The 19,784-nt window shown below is 46.8% G+C and overlaps 1 long non-coding RNA gene across 1 annotated transcript; it reads left to right on the forward strand.

Moving 5' to 3' along the window:
- Positions 1-4,147: 4,147 nt before the first annotated feature.
- On the forward strand, positions 4,148-9,094 carry LOC144326141 (uncharacterized). Its single transcript, XR_013391300.1, has 2 exons — positions 4,148-5,044; positions 6,794-9,094. It is a non-coding gene; the product is annotated as an uncharacterized LOC144326141 (long non-coding RNA).
- The last annotated feature ends 10,690 nt before the right edge of the window (positions 9,095-19,784 follow it).

The raw sequence follows: 19,784 nt of genomic DNA on the forward strand, positions 1-19,784 counted from the left end.
TGCATTTCACTTCAGCAGGACTTTGCGAGTTGCTCATTTGAAAGGAAGGGAAAGTAAAGATGCTATGAAATGGGGAGGAGAAATGTTGTGCTGAAGCAAGGTGGAATGAAATGGTGAAGGAAAATGTGGGGGGCGGTTGGGGTGGAGAGGGAAAGCATGAATGCAGAAAAGCAAGGAGAACAAACTGCGGAAGGAAAATAGGGTTCAGGGAGGGGAGGGAAAGCGAAGGGCAGCAAGGGGTGGCATGGTGGTGGGCGCACAGAGCAGGGGGAAGAGGCAGCCACATCTGAATAGGCCCACCACCCTGCCAGGAATTGCCCTTGCCAAATAACAGTCAAACCATGACCAGAGTGCAATGCATTTGGGGCAAATATAATTAATAATAATAATAATAGAGCCCTGGACACAGAATTGACCTGCGCCTCCATGGACAGCTGTGAGTCCAAAATGACCCCCAGGCTGCACACCTGGTCCTTCAGGGGAACAGTTACCCCATTCAGGACGTGCCCGCCCCGGCCCCCCAAAACAGAACTTCTGTCTTGTCAGGATTCAACCTCAATCTGTTAGCCACCGTCCTTCCTCCAACCGCCTCCAGACACTCACACAGGACCTTCACTGCCTTCACTGGTTCTGATTTGAAAGAGATGTAGAGCTGGGTATCATCCGCATACTGATGAACACTCAGCCCAACCCCCCTGGTGATCTTTCCCAGTGGCTTCATATAGATATTAAAAAGCATGGGGGAGAGGATGGAACTCTGAGGCACCCCACAAGTGAGAGCCTGGGGGTCCAAACACTCATCCCCCAACACCGCTTTCTGGACACGGCCCAGGAGGAAGAAGCAGAAACACTGTATAACAGTGCCTCCAGCTCCTCTAGACAGTCCAGAAGGATGTTATGGTCGATAGTACTAAAGGCCGCTGAGAGATCAAGCAGAACTCAGAAACAGCTTTCACCATTGTCAGCCAATAGCCCCAGGTAACTCCGCATTCCAGCGGGCCACCAGGGAATTGGCTGAAAGGCCATCAACATGATATAACATCTCCTACCATTTCCGTAAACCATTTGGATCCATTAAGTGGCGGGAACGAACCATCTGAATCGATCCCATCTCCTTGCAGAGGGGAAAGGTCGTGGAGAAGTCCAGTAGCACCAATAAGTGATCCAACCATGGCACTTCTTTTGTTTCGCTTTTACTTAGTGTCAGATCACCCACATCCATAAAGGTCTAACACCAGGTCTAAGGCATGTCCGTGACTATGACTTGGGCCAAACTTATTCGGGGACAGCGCTATGGAGGCCACGCTTTCCATGAAGTCCCAAATGGCCCCCTGTAAGGTTGTGTCAGCATGGATGGTAAAATCCTCTAGGACCAAACAAACTAGGTGTCTCCAGGAGAACATCCACCACAACCTGAAGCAGCTTGGGCAGGGAATCCTTGGTGCAGCGGGGAGGTCAGTAAGGTGTACTGCCACTATTGCCCACCTTCCAGAACATGCACTCAGAAAACTGGGTCTTCCCAATAGGATGCCAGCTATAAGCTAATGACTTCCTAAAAATCACTGCAACCCATCCTCCCGCCCATATGACCTGGGTTGCTGTGTGTAAGAGAAGCCTGGTGGGCAAGCAGTGGCAAGTACAGTAGGGTTACCAGACATCCCCGCTTCCTGGGACAGTCCCTGGATTTGCAAATCTGTCCCCGGGAAATGTGGCAGTGGCAGCCTCAGCAGCCCGGAGCCAGCCTGGTAGCTCAGTTGGCTCTGACTGGCTTCAGGAGCTGCTCGCTGCGGTGGCGCCCGCCATTTTTCCTCGCCGGAAGTTCCCATATGATGTGTCTTGTGCACAACAAATCATATGTGGACTTCCGGCGAGGAAAAATGGCAGGCGCCACAGCAGCAAGCAGCTCCCGAAGCCATCCAGAGCCAACTGCGCTACCAGGCTGGCTCCAGGCTGCTGCTTGCTGCTGCCACCGCCACTGCCAAAGGGGAACCGGGGACGTCCGGCAGTACAGATCTTCTGCCCCCTTCCCCCTTTGTTTTGACTCATTGGGGGAGGCTCGGGAGTTGCGGGTGGGCAGCCGTTGCCTAGCTTATGTTTCACAAGGTGTGAAAGAAGGGTTTTGCACCTTGCCTGGCAAATAAACCATGCGCCTTGCACCCCTCCTGGGCAACAGCCACCTGCCCGCGACTCCTGAGCCTCCCCCAATCAGTCAAAACAAAGGGGGTAGGGGGCAGGGGGAGGCTCGGGAGTCACGGGCGGGCAGCGCACCATTGCCCAGTTCTGTGCATTTATGTTTCACAGGGTGTGAAAGAAGGGCTTTGCACCTTTATACAATATGCATGAGTGCTTGGGTCCAGGAACTTTTGCCTCACCATCCCCACTACTGACTCCCTGTTGCTACTCGGCTTTAAAAAAAAAAAAAAAAAAGTGTCCCCGGATTCATTGAAAAAAATCTGGTAACCATAAAGTACAGGCCCATCTGACCTGGCATTGCACAGCAGCACCTTAAGTTCATGTGCCTTGCCTGATGTGTTGGACTAGTGACCATTTGAGTGAGACCCATAGTTGGCATGGAGACCATGAAGTCTTGGGCTGCTTCTTCAGCAGCCTCCATGTAGTTATTGAAGTCACCCCAAACAATTGTGTTTTGGTTGTCCAACAATGCCCCAGAGACTACCTCAGCCAGCCCAGTCAGGGATGCAGCTGCACACCAGGGTGATCAGTAGACCAGCAGCACCCCCAATCTATTTCTCTCATCCAACTCCAGTTGCAGACCCTCTAAGCCCATTCTGAGGTCAAGCGATTTTCTGGTCAAGGAGATTGTACTTGTATGGAGAATGGCAACCTTTGATTAGCCTGGTGCTGTACCATGTACTCATTTGGGCACAGCTGGGTAAGTTCAGTCCGACCCAGAACACTCAACCAAGTCTTGGTAATGCAGATCTGCCCATTCATCCATGATCAGATCATGGATAAGCGTGGTCTAATGGTGGATTGGCATTCAGCAGCAGCACCACTAGACCTGAGGGCTCAGTGGATATGCTAAAGGAGTCAAAGGGCTGGAACTAGAAATGGAGACCAAACACTTGGGTGGTAGTCAGCACCTCCACTCCAACTGTACCTTCCTCTGCCCACAATCAATGAGATTGGAGCAGCAATTTCACCACTTCTTCCTACCTGCCCACTCAGAGACATTAGTGTACCGCTTTTCATCCTTGTATACAGCTGAGGGCCACAGGCAGAAAACGAAGGCCCAGTAGTATGTGCATCCCACATTGTCAGAAAGAAGATGATAAATCCTCTTCAACTCTCCTCCCCTTGCCTCTCACTTAAGGGGAACCCCACTAAACCAAACTCCCCCTCAATCAGGCTTTAACCCAGGGTCAGGGTCACAGGCCTGTCTACCACAGTGGCCTGCAAATTCTGTACAGTGGTACCTCGGGTTACAGATGCTTCAGGTTACAGATGCTTCAGGTTACAGACTCCGCTAACCCAGAAATAGTACCTCAGGTTAAGAACTTTACTTCAGGATGAGAACAGAAATCGTGTGGCAGCGGGAGGCCCCATTAGCTAAAGTGGTACCTCAGGTTAAGAACAGACCTCCGGAACGAATTAAGTTCTTAACCCAAGGTACCACTGTATTTTTTTTAATGTATTCTTTATTAAAGATTTTCTTGATTTACAAAGGTATGTGCAATGTCTCTCCTATTTTTCCCCCCATGTAACATTTTTGATTTTGATTTTTTTTTACAAATCGGTTTCATTTGTTGAGACATTAGGAAGAATAGGAGGAAAGAGGTGGAGGGGGAAAAGATGAGTGTGATTGGGGTTGGGTGGTGATGTTTCTATTTTACTTACCGTATTTTTCGCTCTATAAGGCGCACCAGACCATAAGACGCACCTAGTTTTTGGAGGAGGAAAACAAGAAAAAAAATATTCTGAATCCCAGAAGCCAGGACAGCAAGCGGGATTGCAGCTCAGTGATCCCGCTTGCTGTCCTGGCTTATGGGATAGTCGCGCATAGCCTCTCCCAGGCAAGGGGAGCTTTCATCCCGCTACCCGGGAGAGGCTGTGCGCGGCTATCCCATTAGCCAGGACAGCAAGCGGGATCGCTGAGCTGCAATCCCGATTGCTGTCCTGGCTCCTGGCTTAGCCACGTGCAGCCTCCCCTGGGCAGGGGGAGCCTTCATCCCCCTGCCCAGGAGAGGCTCCACGTGGCTAAGGCTCCCCTAGGAGCCGCGCTCCCTTTAAAGAGCGTGCAAAATGTGTGCGCGGCTCTTGGGGGCTTTTCCCCATGGAGGGAGAAAGGCAGCCCTTCTCCCTCCTCGGGTAAAAGCCCCGAACGCTCCATGCGGCTCTTTAAAGGGACCGCTGACCAGAGCCTCCCGCCTGCATTCACTCCATAAGATGCACACACATTTCCCCTTACTTTTTAGGAGGGGAAAAGTGCATCTTATAGAGCGAAAAAAACGGTAATATATGTGGGGTTTTGTGTCACACTGTATTTTGACTGACAGTGGGGGCACTCCTGCCCTGTGGCAACCCAAAGTAGCAACCACATTCGGGGTCAACCTTGCTACATGCAGCATTCCCTGGATCCCACCCACACCCCAGCTGTATCCACTCAGCCAGCAACCAAACAATACAAACCACCCACCATCAGCCAGAAAAACTTCTTCCCAGCAGGCATGCAGCAAACATACCAGTACAGACAACACACAAGATTGATGCAGGCAGAACACACACACACACAAACACTTGCTGGCTGGGGGAGCAACCCAGACGGGTCAAGGTGGTGCAAATGAGTCCTTTCTTGCCGAGTCCTCTGTAGGTCTTCTTCATAGAATCATAGAGTTGAAAGGGATCCCAGGGTCATGTAGTCCAACCTCCCGCAATGCAGGAATAAATATTTTTACTTAACTTTTGACATTTTTTTTATTTATTATAACATTTCAGTAAAGAAGTAATATAACAAAGGTGAGGGAAGGGGAACACAAAGCACAACAAATCGAAAAGTACTTAAAACCGTGGCACAGAACAATACGTAAGTCTATAACAATTACAATTATTCCAACAAGTGTAAATATATTAAGAAATTGTTATGCTTATTATAAATGGATTCTAAATATCATTATATTTATCAACACACAATCTACATCTAAAAGTAAATGGTTCGTATTTTGCAAGTGTACTCATATCTTCTATCCGTCGTCCAGAGAAGGTCATGGCGTTTTCTTTCCAATGTATCAATATCAGTCTTTTAGTAGAAGTAAAGGTGTGGAAAAGTCCATTTACGTTGGTATGTGGTTTAGAATAACACTGTCATCTGACAATTTTAATTTCTCTCCCAAAGTAACATTTATACAACTTAATTCTTCCCTCCAAAATTTTTAAAGCGTATGACATTGCCTAAACAAACGTTTCAAAGAAGCATTTTTCTTATCACATCACCAGCAGCGTGCTGTCGTAGAAAGTCCATTTCTGTATAAACGTAGAGTCCAATAAATTCTAAACATTACTTTTTGTTGTATAAGACACTGTTTATAATCTAATGACATGCTAGCTACCAAAGTTAAAACAGTGTCCCACTGCATCAGTTCATTATGCCATTTGTTTCTCAGAAGTTGTACATCAAATTGACTAATTGAAACCAGTAAAAAAAGCAACCACTGGCTTTTTCACCTCAGTGGATTTAGTCCATTGTTCTAATATCTGAGGCATCATAGTTGCTGTAAAAGCTGCTGATGCGAACAAAATATAGTAACATACAGTATGTTGCAACTGCAAGTATTGCCATTGGGCTGAATCTGGGCCAATTGGTATTTTTCTTTTAATATAACATAACATACCAGTACCTGTAGATTTCATCATTCTCATCTAACAATTGTTGTTTTAACTCTCGACATAGGTGCACCATATAGCATCTTGACCCATTTAATAAATTCCAAATAGAACCTGGATCTGTTTAATGTATCCTGCATATGTTTATGGATTTTATCAAAAGCTTTTTCAGCATCTAATGATAAGGTCACAAACTGGTCTTTATTTTTATTTAAATCTATTAGACCAATATTTTCTGATGCTTGCCTAGTTTTTATAAACCCTGCCTGATCATTTCTTGTTATAGATCACCTGTAACCTCTGTTGGTCTGCTCTCCATATTATGATTTAGTCTGAGAAGCGTTACAGAAATACAGTAAATAATAACAAATAAATAATAAATAAACAAGATACACCTATATGCCCAAAGTAAGAGTCAGGTAACCCAATCTTCTGCACACTGATGTCAGGTGTGGCCAGGCATGATGGCAGCCCTACCTCCCTGCTGCAGCCAGTCATGAAAGGTAGCAATGTTGTGCCTTCTCTGACATCAGTTTGCACTGCTTGAAACAGAAGTGTTACAGTTTAGAGGCAACACTTAGAATTTTGCTTCCTTTCCCCCTGCCTGCTAGCAGGTTCTGAAAGCACCACCCCAGTTTCTTGTACATCAATGAAGTTAGATTCAGTTAGGTAGCCGTGTTGGTCTGACACAGTCAAAATATATATAAAAATTGTCCAGTAGCACCTTAGAGACCAACTAAGTTTGTTTTTGGTATAAGCTTTTGTGTGCATGCACATGAAAGCTTATACCAAGAACAAACTTAGTTGGTTTCTAAGATGCTACTGTACATTTTAAATATATATATATATATATATATATATATATATATATAATCAATGAAGTTATTATGCCCAGTATTTTGTGTCCTGCCCCCACTCCCACACTCTGAAATATTGTCTCTCTCCTCTTCAGGACTCAGTTTAAAGTTATTCTGATAAGGTTTGCAAACATATTATTCCCAGCCACTGCGAGGTGCAGTCCATCTCTTGCTGGGCGTCCTCCTCCCTGGAAATGGAGAACATGGTCCAAGAAGCCAAACCTTTCCTGACAACACCACCTGTGCAGCCAGTTGTGTACTTCCAATATTTTCCTCTTCCACCCCCCCAAGCCCTTCAGTTTCATACTTAGAGTCTCATAGTCCCATGCTGTACATTGTAGGTTGTATCGATGTCTGGCAGTATCAATGCTGTACATTGTTTGGCAGTATCATTTCTATACACGTGGATCAGAAGGAAGGGGTTGTGGTCGGTGGGCTTGATAAGACTTGACAACTTCTTTGTCACTTCTTGAATCCTTGCACCTGGAAAACAGCACACCTTTCAGGACATTTTGTCACATATACACACAGCTCCCTCTGCCGCCCTCACCACACAGCCACCTAAAACCACCATACGTCTCTTTCTCCCAGTGTTATTTTTCTAGAAAAAGAAGTGCCAGAACTTACCACCAACGCCTCCCTTGTGCTCTTATTATCTTGGAAGCGTCTTCTGGCGAGTCATGGCTGCAAAAAAGCAATGGTTCATCTTCCGGGAAGTGGCATGAATCCTTCTGTTTGCTGAACCTTGTCCAACCACCGAGTTCTGCAATGGCTGACTTTGATGCTGTGGCACAGGATCCACATCCATGGAAATGACCTGGGCAGTAGCCTGGTTCCCGACAGCTCCGCTACTGAGCATCACATCCCCAGGGTTTGCCTTCTGCATTTGGTGCTCGTCTACCTCCATAGGGGTACCCTCACTTTGCTGCTCTTCCACAGTAGTCTGCAGCGCTTTTTTATCTTTCTCGATGACTTGCGATATCTGGGTTTCAAGCAGTTGTATCTTGTCTTCCAGCAAGGTAACTAGCTTACACCTGCTGCATGTGTAGTGCTGTACCTTCTCAGGCAGAATAACAAACATAAGACAGGTGCTGCAAGTTACGGCAGCACCTCCGTTAACTTCCATGTTTTTTGCTGCCATGTATACTGTGGTGCAGTTCTCTGGGGTCCGCTCTCGAGCACTTCAGCTAAATGCCCTGGCAAACTCTCCTGGTTGTGAGCTCCCGGAGACTGAGAGCAGCTGTGTGGTGGCTGATATATCCACTCCCTCGAAGGTCAGTGACTCACTCCTCCCTTCAGCCTCACCTGCTCTGAGCAGCAACTCCTCCCCTTCAGACTGCCTACTGTATCAAGGACATGGTAAAGCACACAAGCAAGTCCCCAGACAGCTAAGAAAACCAACCCGGTTTTAACCCAAAATACACATGGTCACTGGGCTAAGCAGTGAGGAATAGTTAATATTGTATGTAATTTGAAACGCTCAGAAGTTAGGTATATGAACTGACTTGTGCTAGATCAGTCTATTACCTGGATGTGTCTTCCAGTATTAAGATGGCCAGTTCTGTTGTAGCTTAAAAAGGTAAAGGTACCCCTGCCCGTACGGGCCAGTCTTGCCAGACTCTAGGGTTGTGCGCTCATCTCACTCTATAGGCCGGGAGCCAGCGCTGTCCGCAGACACTTCCGGGTCACGTGGCCAGCGTGACAAAGCTGCATCTGGCGAGCCAGCGCAGCACACGGAAACGCCGTTTACCTTCCCGCTGGTAAGCGGTCCCTATTTATCTACTTGCACCCGGGGGTGCTTTCGAACTGCTAGGTTGGCAGGCGCTGGGACCGAGCAGCGGGAGCGCACCCCGCCGCAGGGATTCGAACCGCCGACCTTTCGATCAGCAAGTCCTAGGCACTGAGGCTTTAACCCACAGCGCCACCTGCGTCCCTCTGTTGTAGCTTAGAGATTGATTATTGCTAAATCAACATTTTTGGCCAAAAGTCACCAGAATTGTTTCCCACGTTTTAATTTCCTTATGTTAAATAAATGCCATAATGTAAACTAATGTTTCCAATACTTGTAAGGATGCATTGTGAACATAATTACAATCCTGTTACAAGATATTGTGATAGTTATCCACAGTGCTATTTTTTCTATTTTTCTAGAAAAAGAGATGCTGGAACTCACCACAAATGCCTCCCTTTTTCTTTTATAATGGCATGGTGCCCACCTGAAAGGTGCCAGAACTGAGTTCTGGTGAGTTCTGGCTGGGGGAAAAAAGCCCTGGTTATCTAGCATCTTTTCTTGAGGTGGGAGAAAGAGCTCAGTATGAGATCCAAATACCATATTTTCGCCCTATAAGATGCACCCGACCATAAGACGCACCTAGTTTTTAGAGGAGGAAAACAAGGGGGGGGGGGGAATATTCTGAATCAAATGTTGTTGAAGAGGAAGGAGGAGGGAGGATCAGGCTAAGGCATCACAACAAGAGGCGCCGCGCAGCTCTCCCTCTTGCAGTGCTTGGTTCAGCAGTGCAGCGCAAAGCCTCTTCAGCGAAGCAGGAACACTCCCGCTTCGCTGAAGAGGCTTTGCGCTGCTCTGCTGAACTCAGCACAGAAAGAGGAGCGCAGGGCATCTGTGCGCAGCCTGCCCGCTGCTCCCAAACCTTCCCAAGGTTGCAGGGGAAGCGGAGGCTGCCGGCAAAGCAATGCGGCTCCCCCCACCACCACCACCAAAGAGCAGCTCAGGAGCGTGCCGCACTCCGGCAATTTGGCTCCAGGGACACACATTCGCTCCATAAGACGCACAGACATTTCCCCTTACCTTTTAAGAGGAAAAAGGTGTTTCTTATGGAGCGAAAAATATGGTAATTAGTTTGGGTGTGTCCAAAGGCTTAAGAAGTGGGCCACAAACTAAGCACACACTGGTTTTTATATGATAGCACAGTCACAGAAGGAGCTCATGCTTGCAAAATCTGGTTTGTATTTCCTAGGGCCCATGAAGCCCATCAACTGAAGGCATGTGGGAAATGATGCTGTCATTTAAATCCACTGGTTTGGGTCCTACCCTCCAGAGCAGGAGGAAACAAGCTCGCTCCATCTTCCATGGGACAGCCCTTCAGATATTTGAAGATGGCTATCATACCTCCACTTCTGCTTCATTGACTATGCAAAAGCCTTTGACTGTGTCGACCACAGCAAACTATGGCAAGTTCTTAAAGAAATGGGAGTGCCTGATCACCTCATCTGTCTCCTGAGAAATCTCTATGTGGGACAAGAAGCTACAGTTAGAACTGGATATGGAACAACTGATTGGTTCAAAATTGGGAAAGGAGTACGACAAGGCTGTATTTTGTCTCCCTGCTTATTTAATTTATATGCAGAATACATCATGCGAAAGGCTGGGCTGGATGAATCCCAAGATGGAATTAAGATTGCCGGAAGAAATATCAACAACCTCAAATATGCAGATGACACAACCTTGATGGCAGAAAGTGAGGAGGAATTAAAGAACCTTTTAATGAGGGTGAAAGAGGAGAGCGCAAAATATGGTCTGAAGCTCAACATCAAAAAAACGAAGATCATGGCCACTGGTCACATCACCTCCTGGCAAATAGAAGGGGAAGAAATGGAGGCAGTGAGAGATTTTACTTTCTTGGGCTCCATGATCACTGCAGATGGTGACAGCAGCCACGAAATTAAAAGACGCCTGCTTCTTGGGAGAAGGGCAATGACAGGCCTAGACAGCATCTTGAGAAGTAGAGACGTCACCTTGCCAACAAAGGTCCGTATAGTTAAAGCCATGGTTTTCCCAGTAGTGATGTATGCAAGTGAGAGCTGGACCATAAAGAAGGCTGATCGCCGAAGAATTGATGCTTTTGAATTATGGTGCTGGAGAAGACTCTTGAGAGTCCCATGGACTGCAAGAAGATCAAACGCATCCATTCTTAAGGAAATCAGCCCTGAGTGCTCACTGGAAGGACAGATCGTGAAGCTGAGGCTCCAGTACTTTGGCCACCTCATGAGAAGAGAAGACTCCCTGGAGAAGACACTGATGCTGGGAAAGATGGAGGGCACAAGGAGAAGGGGGCGACAGAGGACGAGATGGTTGGATAGTGTTTTTGAGGTTACCAGCATGAGTTTGACCAAACTGCGGGAAGTAGTGGAGGACAGAGGTGCCTGGCGTGCTCTGGTCCATGGGGTCACGAAGAGTCGGACACGACTAAACGACTAAACAACAACAACAACATCATACCTCCTCTCCGTCTCACACACCTTACTCCCTCAGCGAATATGTTAGTTCTGTTGTGTTTCACTGGGCTTATCCCTAGCTCTGGGAGCATAGAACTGCAGAATGCAAGATTGTGACAAATGTTAACCATAATAGGGTGTAATATTTATATATACGTATATATTACCCCTTTCCCACAAAGTGGCGTAATTTCCCAATTTCATCCTCATAAGAAACCTGTGAGGCAGGTTAGGTTGTCATGGCGACTCTCCCAAGGACATCCAGTGAGTTATGTGGCCGAGTAGAAATTAGAATCTTGGACTCCCCAGTTCTAGTCCAACACTCTTCCAACCACTGCACCTCACACACTCAACACTTAACAATTGTTCTTTGCCAATATTTGAGATGTTTCAATCTAGTTTCAGTTCCCAGGAGCTAAGCACGATAGTCTCAAGCAGCAAAAACAAAAGTCTTGCAGCTCCTTAAAGACCTGAATTATGGCACAAATATTTCTGGCATAAAAATGTGCTTGTCTTTTAAAGTGACACAAGACTATCTTCTGTTTTGGAAAGAGGTACAAGATCTAATCAATCAATCAATCAATCAATTTTAATTTTGTGTTTTACAATTTAAAGTACTAATTTTTACATCAAAATACCAGTGACTTCTCTTATTCTCTTTCCATGGTTCATTTTACATATCATAAATGCCTGCATATTTTACAAAGACTATACTATTCAGTATTCCATTATTGCATCCATCAGAACTTATTTACACTGTTGAATTTATCTTAATGCTGCTAGCGTTTTCAGCTGTACAGTTATTTCCCATATATTAAATAAACATTTCACAATATTCTCTAAACATATGTTCTTCTTGTTCTCTTATTCTATATGTTAAGTCTGCAAGCTGCGCATATTATGTCAACTTGAGTTGCTGTTCTTCTTTGGTTGGGACCTTGCTCCTTATTTCCATTTGTGGGCTAACAAAACATGGCCCACAGTAGTAGCATACATAAATAACCTGTTTTGACAGCTGGGAATGTCAGTCTGGATTATCCCCAACAGAAAGAACTCTGTTTTTGGGGGAGAGAAATGACTTTTAAACATTTTTTTCAATTCATTATGGATCATTTCCCAATATTCTTTCACCCTTTTACAAGTCCACCACATATGAAAAAACATTCCCTCAACCTCTTTGCATCTCTGGCACTTATCTGATTCAGTCTTATACATCTTAGCAAGCCTACTTGGAGTTAAATACCATATGTAAATCATTTTCAAGTAGTTCTCCTTCAAAGAATTAACATGCTGTGAACTTCAAATCACTTTTCCAGAGTCTCCCCCCCAGACGTTAAAATCTATATTATGACCTATACCTATTGCCCAGTGTGTCATTGAGACTTTGACAACCTCGCCTTTTGTTTACCAGTCTAATAACAAATTGTACATTTTGGACAAAAGTTATTTATTTATTCATTCTCTTTTCATATTCTGTTTTTCATCCTCTGCCACACCTGAACTAATTGCAAGGAGCCATAGCTCAGTGGCAGAGCGTTTGCTTTGCATGTAGACAGTCCCAGGCTTAATCACTGGATCTCCAGGCAGCACCGGGTGAGCACTGGCTGAAACCCTGGAGAGCTGCTGCCAGTCAGTGTAGGCAATACTGAGCTAGAAGGACCAACAGTCTGGCTCACTATAGCTCAGCTTCATCAGTTGCTTATGCATACAGCCTTATCTGGCGAGGCAATCTGCACCATGCTGTTGTCTACAAAATGAGGCTGGTAGTCTTCCTGAAGGATTATTCAGTGCTTTAAAATAGAACAGTTAAGAGCGAAAGCATAAGGTCAAGCTGACCTTGAAAAACATAAGCCAATCAGAAAAGGGTAAGTTCCAGGTAACTTCATGTTCTGTACTATGACATCAAGTGTGGCCTTGCAGGATGGTAACCCTATCTCCCTGTTGCATCCACCCATGATAGGCAGCAGCGCTGTGCCCTCTGCTGTATCTTTTCACTGATACCAGTATGCACTGCTTGGTTAAGAAGTCGTAAAAATTAGGGACAAGGATTTTGATTTTGTTTGGGTTAAGTTTTGGGGTGGGCACTGTTGTCTTTCTGGTCACAGCTGCTCAACTTGTACATTTCTCTTTAAAAATTGGTATTTTTGAGATCCTGTTTGGGTTAACTTTTTCCCCCTGCAGCTGATTTTAATTCAGGACCTAGGTAAAGGGACCCCTGACCGTTAAGTATAGTTGCGGACGACTCTGGGGTTGCGGTGATCATCTTGCTTTATTGGCGAGGGAGCTGGCGTACAGCTTCCGGGTCATGTGGCCAGAATGATGAAGCTGCTCCTGGCGAACCAGAGCAGAGCACAGAAACACCTTTTTTTTTTACCTTCCTGCAGGAGCGGTACCTATTTATCTACTTGCACTTTGACGTGCTTTTGAACTGCTAGGTGGGCAGAAACTGGGACTGAGCAACAGGAGCTGACCCTGTTGCGAGGATTCGAACCGCCGACCTTCTGATTGGCAAGCCCTAGCCTCAGTGGTTTAGACCACAGTGCCACCTGCATCCCAATTTAGGACCTTGTTGTTTAGTCGTTTAGTCGTGTCCGTCTCTTCGTGACCCCATGGACCAGAGCACGCCAGGCACCTCTGTCCTCCACTACCTCCCACAGTTTGGTCAAACTCATGCTGGTAACCTCGAAAACACTATCCAACCATCTCGTCCTCTGTTGCCCCCTTCTCCTTGTGCCCTCCATGTTTCCCAGCATCAGTGTCTTCTCCAGGGAGTCTTCTCTTCTCATGAGGTGGCCAAAGTACTGGAGCCTCAGCTTCACAATCTGTCCTTCCAGTGAGCACTCAGGTCTGATTTCCTTAAGAATGGATGCGTTTGATCTTCTTGCAGTCCATGGGACTCTCAAGAGTCTTCTCCAGCACCATAATTCAAAAGCATCAATTCTTCGGCGATCAGCCTTCTTTATGGTCCAGCTCTCACTTCCATACATCACTACTGGGAAAACCATGGCTTTAACTATACGGACCTTTGTTGGCAAGGTGATGTCTCTACTTCTCAAGATACTAGGACCTAGGTTCTAGGTAATTAATGGACCTAGGTTCCATTAATTAGGGAATTTAAGTAAGGAGCAGGGTCCTTTCATAGGAGCTCTAAGATCATATTGTTGCACACCACCCCAATCTCAGAGTTGCACAAAATTCCAAGGGTTCCAGAAACTTCCCAGGTTTTGGTCTCCTTGGAATGAGGGACAGCGGAGACTGCAGTGTCTGTACAACCTGAGCCTACTGTACATTGGAAGGGTTGGGCTCATAGCATTATTAACCCAAAATGTCTTGCTTTTCTCATAGTCCCCTGGATATTCCCAGGGGAGCTGGAGGAAGCAATGGTATGTCTGCTCTTAAAGAAAACTTCACTAGATCCTTTAGATCTGTCCAATTACCGCCCAGTTTCAAATCTCCCATATCTGGGTAAGGTAATTGAGAGAGCAGTTGCTGAACAGCTTGGTAGGTTTCTGGAGGAAACATCAGCTTTAGATCCATTTCAGTCCGGATTCCGTCCTGGTTTTGGGACCGAGACGGCTCTGGTCGCCCTAACAGATGATCTCCACAGACAACTGGACCGAGGCAGGTCGGGATTGCTGATTCTCTTCTATTTGTCAGCAGACTTTGACATGGTTGACCACCGCCTCGCCGACGTGGGGATACAGGGCATAGCCTGTAAATGGCTGTGCTCTTTTATCTCTGGTCGGGGACAGAGGGTGGCACTAGGGAGGGAGATGCCATCACGCCACTCCTTGGTGCGTGGAGTGCCGCAGGGCGCAATCCTCTCCCCGATGCTTTTTAACATCTTTATGCGCCCCCTTGCCCAGATTGTCCGGTGCTTTGGGCTGGCACCAATATGCTGATGACACTCAGCTCTATCTGCTGATGGATGGCCATACCGACTCGATCCCGAACACACTGACCAGATGTTTGGAAGCTGTGGCTGGATGGTTTCGTGGGAGCCGATTGAAACTAAATCCTTCAAAGACAGAGGTCCTCTGGCTGGGTCGGGATGGTATGGGGATGAGGGACAAACTCCCTTCTCTTGCAGGGGCCCAATTAGTACCAGGCTTGACTACTGTAATTCACTCTATGCGGGGCTGCCCTTGAAGCTGTCCCAGAAACTCCAGCAGGTGCAGAATGCTGCAGCGAGGCTCCTCATGGGGTCTCTGCCATGGGAGCATTTTCACCCAGTGCTTTTCCAGGTGCACTGGCTCCCAGTGGAGTACAGGGTCAGATTTAAGTTGCTTGTTTTGACCTTTAAAGCCCTTCATGGCCTAGGACCCTCGTACCTACGGGACTGCCTCTCCTGGTATGCCCCATGGAGGACCTTAAGGTCCATAAATAACAACATCCTAGTGGTCCCAGACCCTAAGGAAGTTAGATTAGCCTCAACCAGAGCCAGGGCTTTCTCAGCACTGGCTCCGGCCTGGTGGAACGCTCTGTCTCGTGAGACCAGGGCCCTGTGGGATCTGATTTCTTTCCATAGGGCCTGTAAGACAGAGTTTTTCCATCTGGCCTTTGGCTTAGAATCAGTTTGATTCCCTCCCCCTCTTTCTTTTTCCTTTCTCCTCCTGTGAAGAGGCTGCATCCTAATGTTTTAATGTTGTATTTTAATCAACTTGCTTTTATTATTGGTTTTTAGCTTCCCTGAGCCCGGTCTTGGCTGGGGAGGGTGGGGTATAAATAAAAAATTCTTATTCTTATTCTTATTCTTAATATTATTATTGTCACAGGCTTGGATTCAAACAGCCAGCTTCTGCTTTTACCCTGCTCTCAGCTGTCACACAGTCAGGCTTTTGTCTACCAGCCAGGTGAGGGAAGGGCCCCATCCATTTGCTCTTCTTTTGTTATACTAACAACAGTACTTAGAGCCATTAACTCACAAACAAACTACCCGACAAACAATGGAATCCATCCCTTATATTTTAACCTTTGATGGATCCAGGACCCCAGAAATTACAAGGGTCTCAGGCATCATGGAGGCTAATATCCAAAACTCACAACACTATTGACAAAATTTCATTTCCCTTTTGAAGGAAAATGGTTTCGGTGCTATCATTGCTGGCTGGTTAGAAGCAATGGCTATAGTTTTACCTGCTGTTTGTTCTTGTATTTGTAATCACCAAATTTAAATTCATTTTTGTTTAAACTTAAGTTTTCATCAATTGTATGATAATTTGGTTTGAGAAGCATTGTATGTTAAATATTTATGAATAATGGATAAAATAAATGCCAAAGAAAAGGAACATATTTAGCAGAAAACCCTGATTCTGAATCCATTAGCATAAGTTTAATAATAATAATTTTTATTTATACCCTGCCCTCCCCAGCCAAGGCCGGGCTCAGGGCGGCTTACAAGCAATAATAAAAACAAGTTGAATGATTACAACTTAAAAACAAAATTAAAATACAACATTAAAATATTGAAACATTAAAATATTAAAATGTAGCCTCATCGCAGGAGGGGAAGGAAAAGAAAAAAGAAAGAGGGGGAGGGAATCAAATTGGCTCCAAGCTGAAGGCCAGGCGGAACAACTCTGTCTTACAGGCCCTGCGGAAAGAAATTAGATCCTGCAGGGCCCTGGTCTCATGAGGCAGAGCGTTCCACCAGGCCGGAGCCAGAGTTGAAAAGGCCTTGGCTCTGGTTGAAGCTAATCTAACTTCCTTAGGGCCTGGGACCACTAGGGTGTTGCTATCTATGGACCTTGAGGCTCTCTGTGGGGCATACTGGGAGAGGCGGTCCCATAGGTACGAGGGTCCTAGGCCGTGAAGGGCTTTAAAGGTCAAAAGCAGCACCTTAAATCTGACCCTGTACTCTACCGGGAGCCAGTGCAGCTGGAAAAGCACTGGGTGAATATGCTCCCATGGCAGAGACCCCATGAGGAGTCTCGCTGCAGCATTCTGCACCCGCTGGAGTTTCTGGGACAGCTTCAAGGGCAGCCCCGCGTAGAGCGAATTACAGCAGTCAAGCCTGGAGATGACTGTCACATGTGGCCAGGTCAGGGCGGGAAAGGTAAGGGACCAATTGCTTGATGCGGCAAAGGTGAAAAAATGTCGCCTTGGCTGTTGCTGTAACCTGCGCCTCCATGGAAAGGGAGGCGTCAAGGATTACACCCAAACTCTTAAAGGAAGGCAATGGCACTAACTGGGCCCCCACAAGAGAAGGGAGTTGGTCCCTCATCCCCATGCCATCCCGACCCAGCCATAGGACCTCTGTCTTCGAAGGATTTAGTTTCACTCGGCTCCCACGAAACCATCCAGCCACAGCTTCCAAGCATCTGGTCAGTGTGTTTGGGGCCAAGTCGGTGTGGCCATCCATCAGCAGATAGAGCTGAGTGTCACCAGCATATTGGTGACAGCTTAGCCCAAAGCTCCGGATAATCTGGGCAAGGGGGCGCGTAAAGATGTTAAAAAGCATCGAGGAGAGATTGTGCCCTGCGGCACTCCACACACCAAGGAGTGGCGCGACGACATTTCCCTCCCTAGTGCCACCCTCTGTCCCCGACCAGAGGTAAAAGAGCACAGCCAGTTACGGGCTATGCCCTGTATCCCCACGTCCAAGGCGGTGGTCCAGAAGATCATGATCGACCACGTCAAAGGCTGCTGACAAATCTAAAAGGATCAGCAGTTCTGACCCGCCTCGATCCAGTTGTCTACGGAGATCATCTGTTAGGGCAACCAGAGCCATCTTGGTCCCAAAACCAGGACGGAAACCAGACTGAAATGGATCTAAAGCCGATGTTTCCTCCAGAAACCTACCAAGCTGTTTAGCAACCGCTCTCTCAATTACCTTACCCAGGTATGGAAGATTTGAAACTGGGCGGTAATTGGATAGGTCTAAGGAATCTAGTGAAGTTTTCTTTAAGAGTGGACACATCACTGCTTCCTTCAGTTCCCCTGGGAATGCCCCTTGTCAAGGGACAAATTGATAATTTCAACACCAGGGGGGTCTGCGCGACATCTGGACACTCCCTAATCAGCCAAGACGGGCATGGATCAAGGAGGCAGGTGGTGGGCCTACCAACTTGGAGGAGTCTATCCACATCAGCAGGGAGTATCCAATCGAAATGGTCCAACACTGGACCTGAAGTCAGTCAAGGGGCCTCCAGTTCAGTCACTGTATCTAAATTGGTAGGAAGGTCATGGCGGAGAAACAGGACTTTCTCCGCAAAAAAGCTCGCTAATGCCTCACAGCTGTGGGTTGAATTTGTGCTTAAATTTGGTTGTCCTCCTAAGGATGTTATTGACCTAATTATTCTAAAAAGTTGTGCCGGGTGAGAGCTAGCAGATGCAATGGAAGCTGCAAAGTAAGATTTCTTAGCAGCTTTCATAGCCATCTCATAGGCTTTCATAAGCATCCTATTAGATGTTCTTGAGGCTCCATTACGAGTTCGTCGCCATACTCGCTCTAGCCGTCTGAGATCCTGCTTCATTTTCTGGAGCTCCTCAGTAAACCAAGGGGCCTGGTTTTGACGGGGTCGCAGAGGGCGCGATCTCATCAATGGCTGCCAAGAGCCGGTTATTCCAGTCCTCAACAAGGTCATCTAATGAGTCGCCAGGAGGAGCAGGGTCCTGCAAGGCTCACCACCCAAGCAGGGGAGGAGTGGGAAATCAATCTTGGCTTTCAGAGTGTAATGATCAGACCATGGCACTTCCACAGGGGGAAGCATGATCACATCTATGCCAGCCCCAAAGATCAGATCCAGCGTGTGGCCTGCTTGATGAGTGGGGCCCAAACCAAACTGGGAGAGCCCTAGTGTTGCCATGGAAGTCACTAGGTCCAGAGCCTGTGAGGAGGGAGCGGCATCAGCATGAACGTTGAAGTCTCCCAAAACCAGTAGGCTTGGGAACTCCAAGGCCCAGCCCGCCACCACCTCCAGCAGGTATGACAGGGTGGCTGCTGGTGTGCTGGGTGGTCGGTACACCAGCCAGACAGCCAAGCTCTCCTTGGTGCCCCACATGAGACCAACACATTCAATGCCGGAGATCGCCGGTGATGGCAGAGCTCTGAAAGAGCATATACTGTATACTTACATACTGTACTCAGCAATGAAAAATCCATACCTACCCTCAGTTAAAATAATAATATCTTATATGAGAAAAAATGATGTGTTTAATGCCTGTAATTCTGGATTATATCTCATACAGACAAGCCACTATGGGGTAGTCATGGACAGTGCTGGACTTTTTTCCCCTCTCTAATTTTTTTTGTACAATTATAGAAGGAATAAATGAAAATTCCAAATACACAGAAGCAACTGTAGCTACATGTTGTAGGGAAACAGTTTCTGCAATAAACAAAAATGAGATCTGGAATACCTAAAAAACTCTAGCTGGAATATCTCTCACAAAAGAGCCACTATAGGGTAGTTATGGGCAGTGTTCGACTGTTTTTATTTTTCTAACTGTTATTGCACAGAATATTAAACGGTACAATAAAGGAAAATTGCAAAAAGGCAACAACCACCAGCCCTACGTATTGTAGGAAAGCAAGTTTCTGGCGAGGTCAAGATGAATCAGCTGACCTTCACTTGGGATGAGGAAAGAGCAGGTGACAGTGCGGCCGCAGAGTCAAAAGCTCAACTCATCCTTCCCCGACAACGCTGGAGAGCTGAAGCTACACAAGCGCAGAGCGCGGCAGCCTAACGTCCCGCGCCATGACGTCATGCGCAGGTTTGAATGACGGCAGCTCCTGCTGGGGCCAATCCGGAGTGGCGACGATGCCGGGATGACGCAAACGACCCTAGCAACAGACTGAGCTCGGCCTCGTCCAATGAAAAAAAAGGAAGCGGGCCTCCGGGAACCTAT

This window comes from Podarcis muralis, chromosome Z (assembly GCF_964188315.1).
Source record: "Podarcis muralis chromosome Z, rPodMur119.hap1.1, whole genome shotgun sequence".
In the NCBI taxonomy this organism is placed as follows: domain Eukaryota; kingdom Metazoa; phylum Chordata; class Lepidosauria; order Squamata; family Lacertidae; genus Podarcis; species Podarcis muralis.